Source organism: Tiliqua scincoides, chromosome 2 (genome assembly GCF_035046505.1).
Source record: "Tiliqua scincoides isolate rTilSci1 chromosome 2, rTilSci1.hap2, whole genome shotgun sequence".
Lineage (NCBI taxonomy): Eukaryota > Metazoa > Chordata > Lepidosauria > Squamata > Scincidae > Tiliqua > Tiliqua scincoides.
Window position 1 is genome coordinate 267141217 of NC_089822.1, and position 7364 is coordinate 267148580.

Sequence of the window (7364 nt, forward strand, 5' to 3'; positions counted from 1 at the left end):
TATTAAATTAAAGTAGATGTAAATGAAAATTTGGAACACAAATATTGTGAAAATTAAAGTGTATTAAGATAACTAAAAGGGTTATTCTTTAAAAGAGAAAATATATAATATAATTTATAGATGGTATTTAATTCCAGAGAAAATAGTTAAAATGTACCCTGGGTCATCAAACAAATGTTAGATAAGTTAAGAATAGAGGGAATTTTTTATTATATGCAGTGGATATGCAAAAAAGCAAAGAAATATTGGCAATTGATATATAAACTGTTACAAGAGGTATTGAAGTCTGTATTACCATTGAAACTAAGAATCGGATAAGAAATATTTTATTTTAAATATTAGTTTAGTGGTAAGAAGAGCATATAAGTAAAAATTTGAAGCCTTTTTATGATTGGATAGATAATTTTAGATAAAAAGAATATTGATTATATAGTTAAATTATTAATCAGTAGATTAAGAAACAGAGACGCCTGCGTTGGCTCGGTCATGTCGTAAGAATGGATGATGGCCGGATCCCAAAGGATCTCCTCTATGGAGAACTCGTGCAAGGAAAGCGCCCTACAGGTAGACCACAGCTGCGATACAAGGACATCTGCAAGAGGGATCCGAAGGCCTTGGGAGTGGACCTCAACAGGTGGGAAACCCTGGCCTCTGAGCGGCCTGCTTGGAGGCAGGCTGTGCAGCGTGGCCTTTCCCAGTTTGAAGAGACACTTTGCCAACAGTCTGAGGCAAAGAGGCAAAGAAGGAAGGCCCATAGCCAGGGAGACAGACCAGGGACAGACTGCACTTGCTCCCGGTGTGGAAGGGATTGTCACTCCCGAATCGGCCTTTTCAGCCACACTAGACGCTGTTCCAGAACCACCATTCAGAGCGCGATACTAGAGTCTTTCGAGACTGAAGGTTGCCAACAACTAAGATTAAGAAATATGATAATTTTTGTATTGATGAATAATTTCATTTTTAGACAGTATCGTTTTTTTTTTGGACTAATGTATGTTGTAATCGATGGCCAATACCCTCATGTGTAACCCGTGCAGTCCCAGCCCTAAGTCTAACCGATTTTCCTTACCTGTATCTGTAATAAATAAACTCCATTTAGAAAGAAAAAAAAGAATTTTTATTCCAAACTTCATGATACACAGTTGTTAACTAGTGTTGAGCAACTGACACAAGTCTCAGCCAAGACCCAAGAAGCAACTAGGGATGGGTGCAGTGCGTAGGACCAGTGGCACGGCTAGAGGGCGCGCAAAGTACTTTGCAGGTGCCTGCACGCACCCTGTAAGCGATCCCCCTCCCTCCCCTTCGGAGCCATTCAGGGCAGGGGTAGCAAAGTGCAGGCATGCCTCCCTGGAAGGCACTCAGAAGGCGCATGCCTTTGTTTTGATCCCCTGCCAGGCATGGCTCCAAAGGGGAGGGAGAGGGATCGCTTACAAGGGGCGTTCTGCACCTGCAACACTTAGTGCTTTGCACCTCCTCTAGCTACGCCACTGGCCTGTGGCTCAATTAATCTCTAAACCCAGCCTGCTTACGCAGGACCAAGGCCATTCGTTCAAGTTCGATGCATGTGTCGGGGTCGGAGGTCAAGTTATTAGATTGCAACCTTAATGCACAGGAGCTACATGCGATTCCTTAGGCAGCTTTTGCCAAAGACATTAATATATCCTACAGGCACATGTCTCAGTTGGCCTCTGTGATTCCCCGTATTCTTTTCTGAGCATTTTCTGTCCATTTCCCCAACTTTCCAGCAGTAACCTGTGCCATTCAGCTGCTCTCACCCCAGGCGGCATTCAGGAATTGCCCTTTTGGTTTGCCAAATCCCACAAGCCTGAGGTGGGGGACCAGATTCAAGGAGAACAGAGTGCCTCTGCCCTGGACCACTGCACAAGAGAGGGAATCCTGGCAGGTGCAGCTCAGCATGGAAGGGTTTCAAAAGTGGCACCAAGAGGCCTTCCTAGAAGGAGTCAAGAGAGTAAGGAAAGCCCCCCCCCCAGCAAGCAATCAGGGGCTTGCCAACACATGCAAATTTCAGCTGAGTCTGCCCAGTCCCAGTGGAAGCAGAACGACCATTTCATGCTAAGGAGTCACTCGGCCCCAGCATGGAGTTGCTAAACGTGAATGTTTTTCACAAGATCCTTCCTTGTAAGCCAGCGAGAGGGAAACCGCTGGGGGTGGGAACTGGCAGCTGAGGATCCAGGTTCAAATCCCTGCTCAGCCACAGCTGGCTGACCTGGGCTACTCTCTCTCGCTCTCTCAGCCCACCAACCTCACAGGATTGTTGTGAGGGCAAAAGGAAGGAAGGAACCGTGGGCACCACCCAGAGCTCCTTGGAGAAAGGGTGGAATAGAAACGTGAACAATAAACTGGCTGTGGCCTCAGCCAAGGAGGAGTGGCAAAAAGCCCTCAAAGGACTTGCCTCGCAGCAGCTGATCAGAGTCTAAGAAGGAAGCAGGGCTAAGAAAAGGCTGAACTCACTGACCGGGACCTTCTTGGCCTTTCTTGTGACTTCTCTTCTGCAATGTTGCTGAACAAAAGCCAGCCTTGAACATCAGTCTGCCAAATGTGCGCAACGAAGTGTTTTGCTTCAACACGCAGAGGTCAACTCACCTGGGAATTCAGAACAAGAGGCCAGAATGACCACTGTGGGGCCATCAACCAGACTGCAGAGCAAACAACCTCAGGGCGCCTTGAGTTTGGCTAACAGAAACCATGAGAAAGAGTCTTCCAGAAGGATGTACACTTAGGTTTTATTATGAGACACAAAACACCAGACAAAGGCACTGTCTGCAAGGAAGACCAGCAAGGGTGCCAGACTCTTTTCATGCGCAAGAACGGACAGCACTCATGGCGTAGCTGAGGGCCCGAAGTGACGTCATAAAGCAGGACGTGAAGTCAGGAAGGAGATGCTGGTCAGAAATATGCACTTGCTTCTCACGTAGGAACTCGCTAGTAGCACGTCAGAAGAGAAAACACGCAAATCCTGATCATATTTTCAGGAGTGGGAGAGCCCAGTTATCACATGTGCTGCTCTTTCAGCCACACAGTTTCTCCCAAGGTCTCGGACTGCAGCTCAGGGGCTCTGCAAGTGACTCCTTGCCACAAGCAGTGCTGCTGATTATCAGGGGCCTGGATATACAGCTTCAGTGAGATATATTTGGCTGGACAGCCAGCCAGCTTGATACCCCTGTGTGGAGGATGAGGTGGTTGTGGGGGGATAGACACTTGTCAACAGCTCCACTTGGAGAGGCAGGGGATGAAGCGAAAGCAGTGAAGAGAGAAAGGGAGGGAGTCAGACTGCCAGCTGGACAGAGAAGAAGAGAAGGGAAATGATCAATCCTCAGTCTGCGGGGTGGATTGGATGCAGTCACGTAGCTCCCTCCACCCGTGTGACCACAAGATGCGCAGCTCAAAACCAAGCTCCACGCAGCCATCCAAATGCTTCACAGTGCTGGAATAGGTCTGCGTAGCATCACAAAGCCTTCCAAGGACACTGGGCAGAAGGTCCTTCAGCACGGCCAGAATGAGCTGCATAGCCTGGGATCCCAGAGAAATTGGAATACATGCACCTTCGTGGGAAGTAACATTGACATTGCTAGTGGGGGGGGCAGGCTGCCCCAGGTGACACGCTCGGGGTGTGTGTCATCACTAGTGACCACAAATACAAAAATTGCAGTTCTCACGAATAATAATACCATCAAGTTAATACCATTTGATGTACTAATTTACAGCAGAGCGCAATGAAACAAAGTGGAGTGAAATTCCTCCTCTCTGAGAACGTAAGAAGACCTCCACTGGATCAGGCCCAAGGCCCATCTGGTCCAGCTATCTGTATCCCACCAAAAGGCCCAGGGAGCACACAAAGCAGCGAGACACAACCTGCATCCTGGTGCCCTCCCTTGCATCTGGCACTCTGAGGCAGCCTGCCTCTAAAACCTGCAGCTTGCACGTACCTGCAATGACTTGTAAACTGTGGACTCTTCCTCCAGAAACTTGTCCCGTCCTCTCTTCAAGACAGCTAGGTCAGATGCCATCACCACTTCCTGTGGCAATCATTTCCACAGAGTAATTACATGCTGGTTAAATAAATATTTACTTCTGTCTGTCCTAACTCTCCCAACACTCAACATTTGTGGATGTCCCCTGGTTCTGGTGTTCTGTGAGAAGGAAAAGAGCTTCTCTCTATCCACTTTATCCTTCCCCTGCATAATTTTGTATGTCTCAATCATGTCCCCCCTCAGGCGCCTCTTTTGTAGGCTGAAGAGGCCCAAACGCCGTAGCCTTTCCTCATAGGGAAGGTGCCCCAGCCCAGTAATCTTCTTAGTTGCTCTGTTTTGCACCTTTTCCATCTTCACTGTGTCCTTTTTGACACGTGGTGACCAGAACTGGACACAATACTCCTGGTGTGGCCTGACCATCAATTTGTATTTGCTGGCATTATAATATTAGCCGTTTTATTCTCAATACCATAAGAACATAAGAACATAAGAACAGCCCCACTGGATCAGGCCATAGGCCCATCTAGTCCAGCTTCCCGTATCTCACAGCGGCCCACCAAATGCCCCAGGGAGCACACCAGACAACAAGAGACCTCATCCTGGTGCCCTCCCCTACATCTGGCATTCTGACTTAACCCATTTCTAAAATCAGGAGGTTGCACATACACATCATGGCTTGTACCCCATAATGGATTTTTCCTCCAGAAACTTGTCCAATCCCCTTTTAAAGGCGTCTAGGCTAGACGCCAGCACCACATCCTGCGGCAAGGAGTTCCACAGACCGACCACACGCTGAGTAAAGAAATATTTTCTTTTGTCTGTCCTAACCCGCCCAACACTCAATTTTAGTGGATGTCCCCTGGTTCTGGTATTATGTGAGAGTGTAAAGAGCATCTCCCTATCCACTCTGTCCATTCCCTGCATAATTTTGTATGTCTCAATCATGTCCCCCCTCAGGCGTCTCTTTTCTAGGCTGAAGAGGCCCAAATGCCGTAGCCTTTCCTCATAAGGAAGGTGCCCCAGCCCCATAATCATCTTAGTCACTCTCTTTTGCACCTTTTCCATTTCCACTATGCCTTTTTTGAAATGCGGCGACCAGAACTGGAACAATACTCCAGGTGTGGCCTTACCATAGATTTGTACAACGGCATTATAATACTAGCCGTTTTGTTCTCAATACCCTTCCTAATGATCCCAAGCATAGAATTGGCCTTCTTCACTGCCGCCGCACATTGGGTCGACACTTTCATCGACCTGTCCACCACCACCCCAAGATCTCTCTCCTGATCTGTCACAGACAGCTCAGAACCCATCAGCCTATATCGAAAGTTTTAATTTTTTGCCCCAATGTGCATGACTTTACACTTACTGACATTGAAGCGCATCTGCCATTTTGCTGCCCATTCTGCCAGTCTGGAGAGATCCTTCTGGAGCTCCTCACAATCACTTCTGGTCTTTACCACTCGGAAAAGTTTGGTATCATCTGCAAACTTAGCCACTTCACTGCTCAACCCTGTCTCCAGGTCATTTATGAAGAGGTTGAAAAGCACCGGTCCCAGGACAGATCCTTGGGGCACACCGCTTTTCACCTCTCTCCATTGTGAAAATTGCCCATTGACACCCACTCTCTGCTTCCTGGCCTCCAACCAGTTCTCAATCCACGAGAGGACCTGTCCTCTAATTCCCTGACTGTGGAGTTTTTTTCAGTAGCCTTTGGTGAGGGACCTTTTCTAATGATCCCACGCATAGAATTGGCCTTCTTCACTGGTGCCGCACACTGGGTCGACACTTTCATCGAGGTGTCCACCACCACCTCAAGATCTGAACCCATAACTCTATCAAAAGTTATGGCCAAAATATTATGTGAAAATCCCTTTTTGCCTTTTAGTTGTGATTTTCTCTCTATCTGGTTATATACTATGGACTAAAATATCATGCAGGTTAAACCTCAGCAGACAGGCCAAAATCAGGTCACAAGCTTACACAACCTCCACCTCCCTGTGGTTACACATTATAGGCATCTTAAATCCACCTCCCTATGATCACACATTATAGGAAGAAGTCTGGCGTCTTAAATCATTCTTTAAGTGTCTCCTATTCATTGTACTGTTTTAACTCAATCACTGCTTAAGTACTGTATGCAAACTGGAACTGCCTTCTTGTGTTGATGATTCATGGTATTGTTTAAGCCAGCCACAGACCCCATTGAATTTTGCTGATAATCCTTTCAATGTTTTACACACTCCCAAGTACCCAGCTGGTAGTAAGCAAGTTACAATCCAGCTCAGTCTGTCTGAAAACCCCTTTTTAAAGAGAGGGCTTCCCCTCACATGCTCTCTCTGGCTCTCCCTCCAAGGACCAACACATCTGTGTTGTGTCAGAGGGTCCTCTACACAGGAATCTCCCCCTCCCCCCAACTGCTCTACAGGACAGGTAACTATCTTGTGTCTGGAACTTTTTCCCTTCTCCCCCCTTTTTTTTCTCCCCTTCTCTCCCCATCTTTAGTTAGCAGCTAGGGTTGGCAGATCAGGGACCCCTAAAATCCTTCCCTACAACCTTTCCATTTTCTAATTTCCTTGGATGCACCAAATACTCTCCACACGCAACCTCCATGAAAGCTAAGTACACTAGATTCAAGTACTAGGACCAAGAAACATACACTTATCCATGTGCATTATGTTTACCTTTGTGCTTTTGTAATAAAACTATAATCTTTTATTAAAAGTTGTCTTTCTCTCAGTCTCCTTTTTAAGCTAAAGGGAATTTCTCTGCATTACACCGTCTTGTTATCCAGCCTGCGATCCTGAGGTTCCAATAAGGGCAGTATAATAATTCCCCTAAACAAAACAGCACTTTTGGTAACATTTAATTGGTGGAGTACGCTGGGCAGGCATGTGTTAGTGATGCCACATGTGACAAAGCTGACACAGGATCAGACAGTAGTTCTGCAGAGATCCTTTTGGAAAGTTTGGAAATGCTAGGAAAAACCTTGCTGAATGTTAAAGGAAGAAGGCATAGGAAGTAGGAACATAGACTTGAGAAGCGAGACTCACAGACTTGTGATATTTGGAGTAGGGTGGAGTACCTGAATGCAGACCAGGGAAAACTTACACCCCTGGTACTGGTTAACAGTCTGCAAGAATCAGAACCTCCAGTACAGTGAATAATACGTCTTTTGCTCCTAAACCTGCTAAAAGGAGTCAGCTATTACTAGTAGGAAGTACATACTTTATGTCAAACTAACTTTGACAGCTGAAGTCCCGCCCCTTTTTACCAGAAATCCCGCCCCCTAAGGGGGTTCAAGTGACCCCTCAAACAACTCTCCCCAAGACTGTCGACCACTAGGGAAGGGTTTTGTAGCACCCCGACATT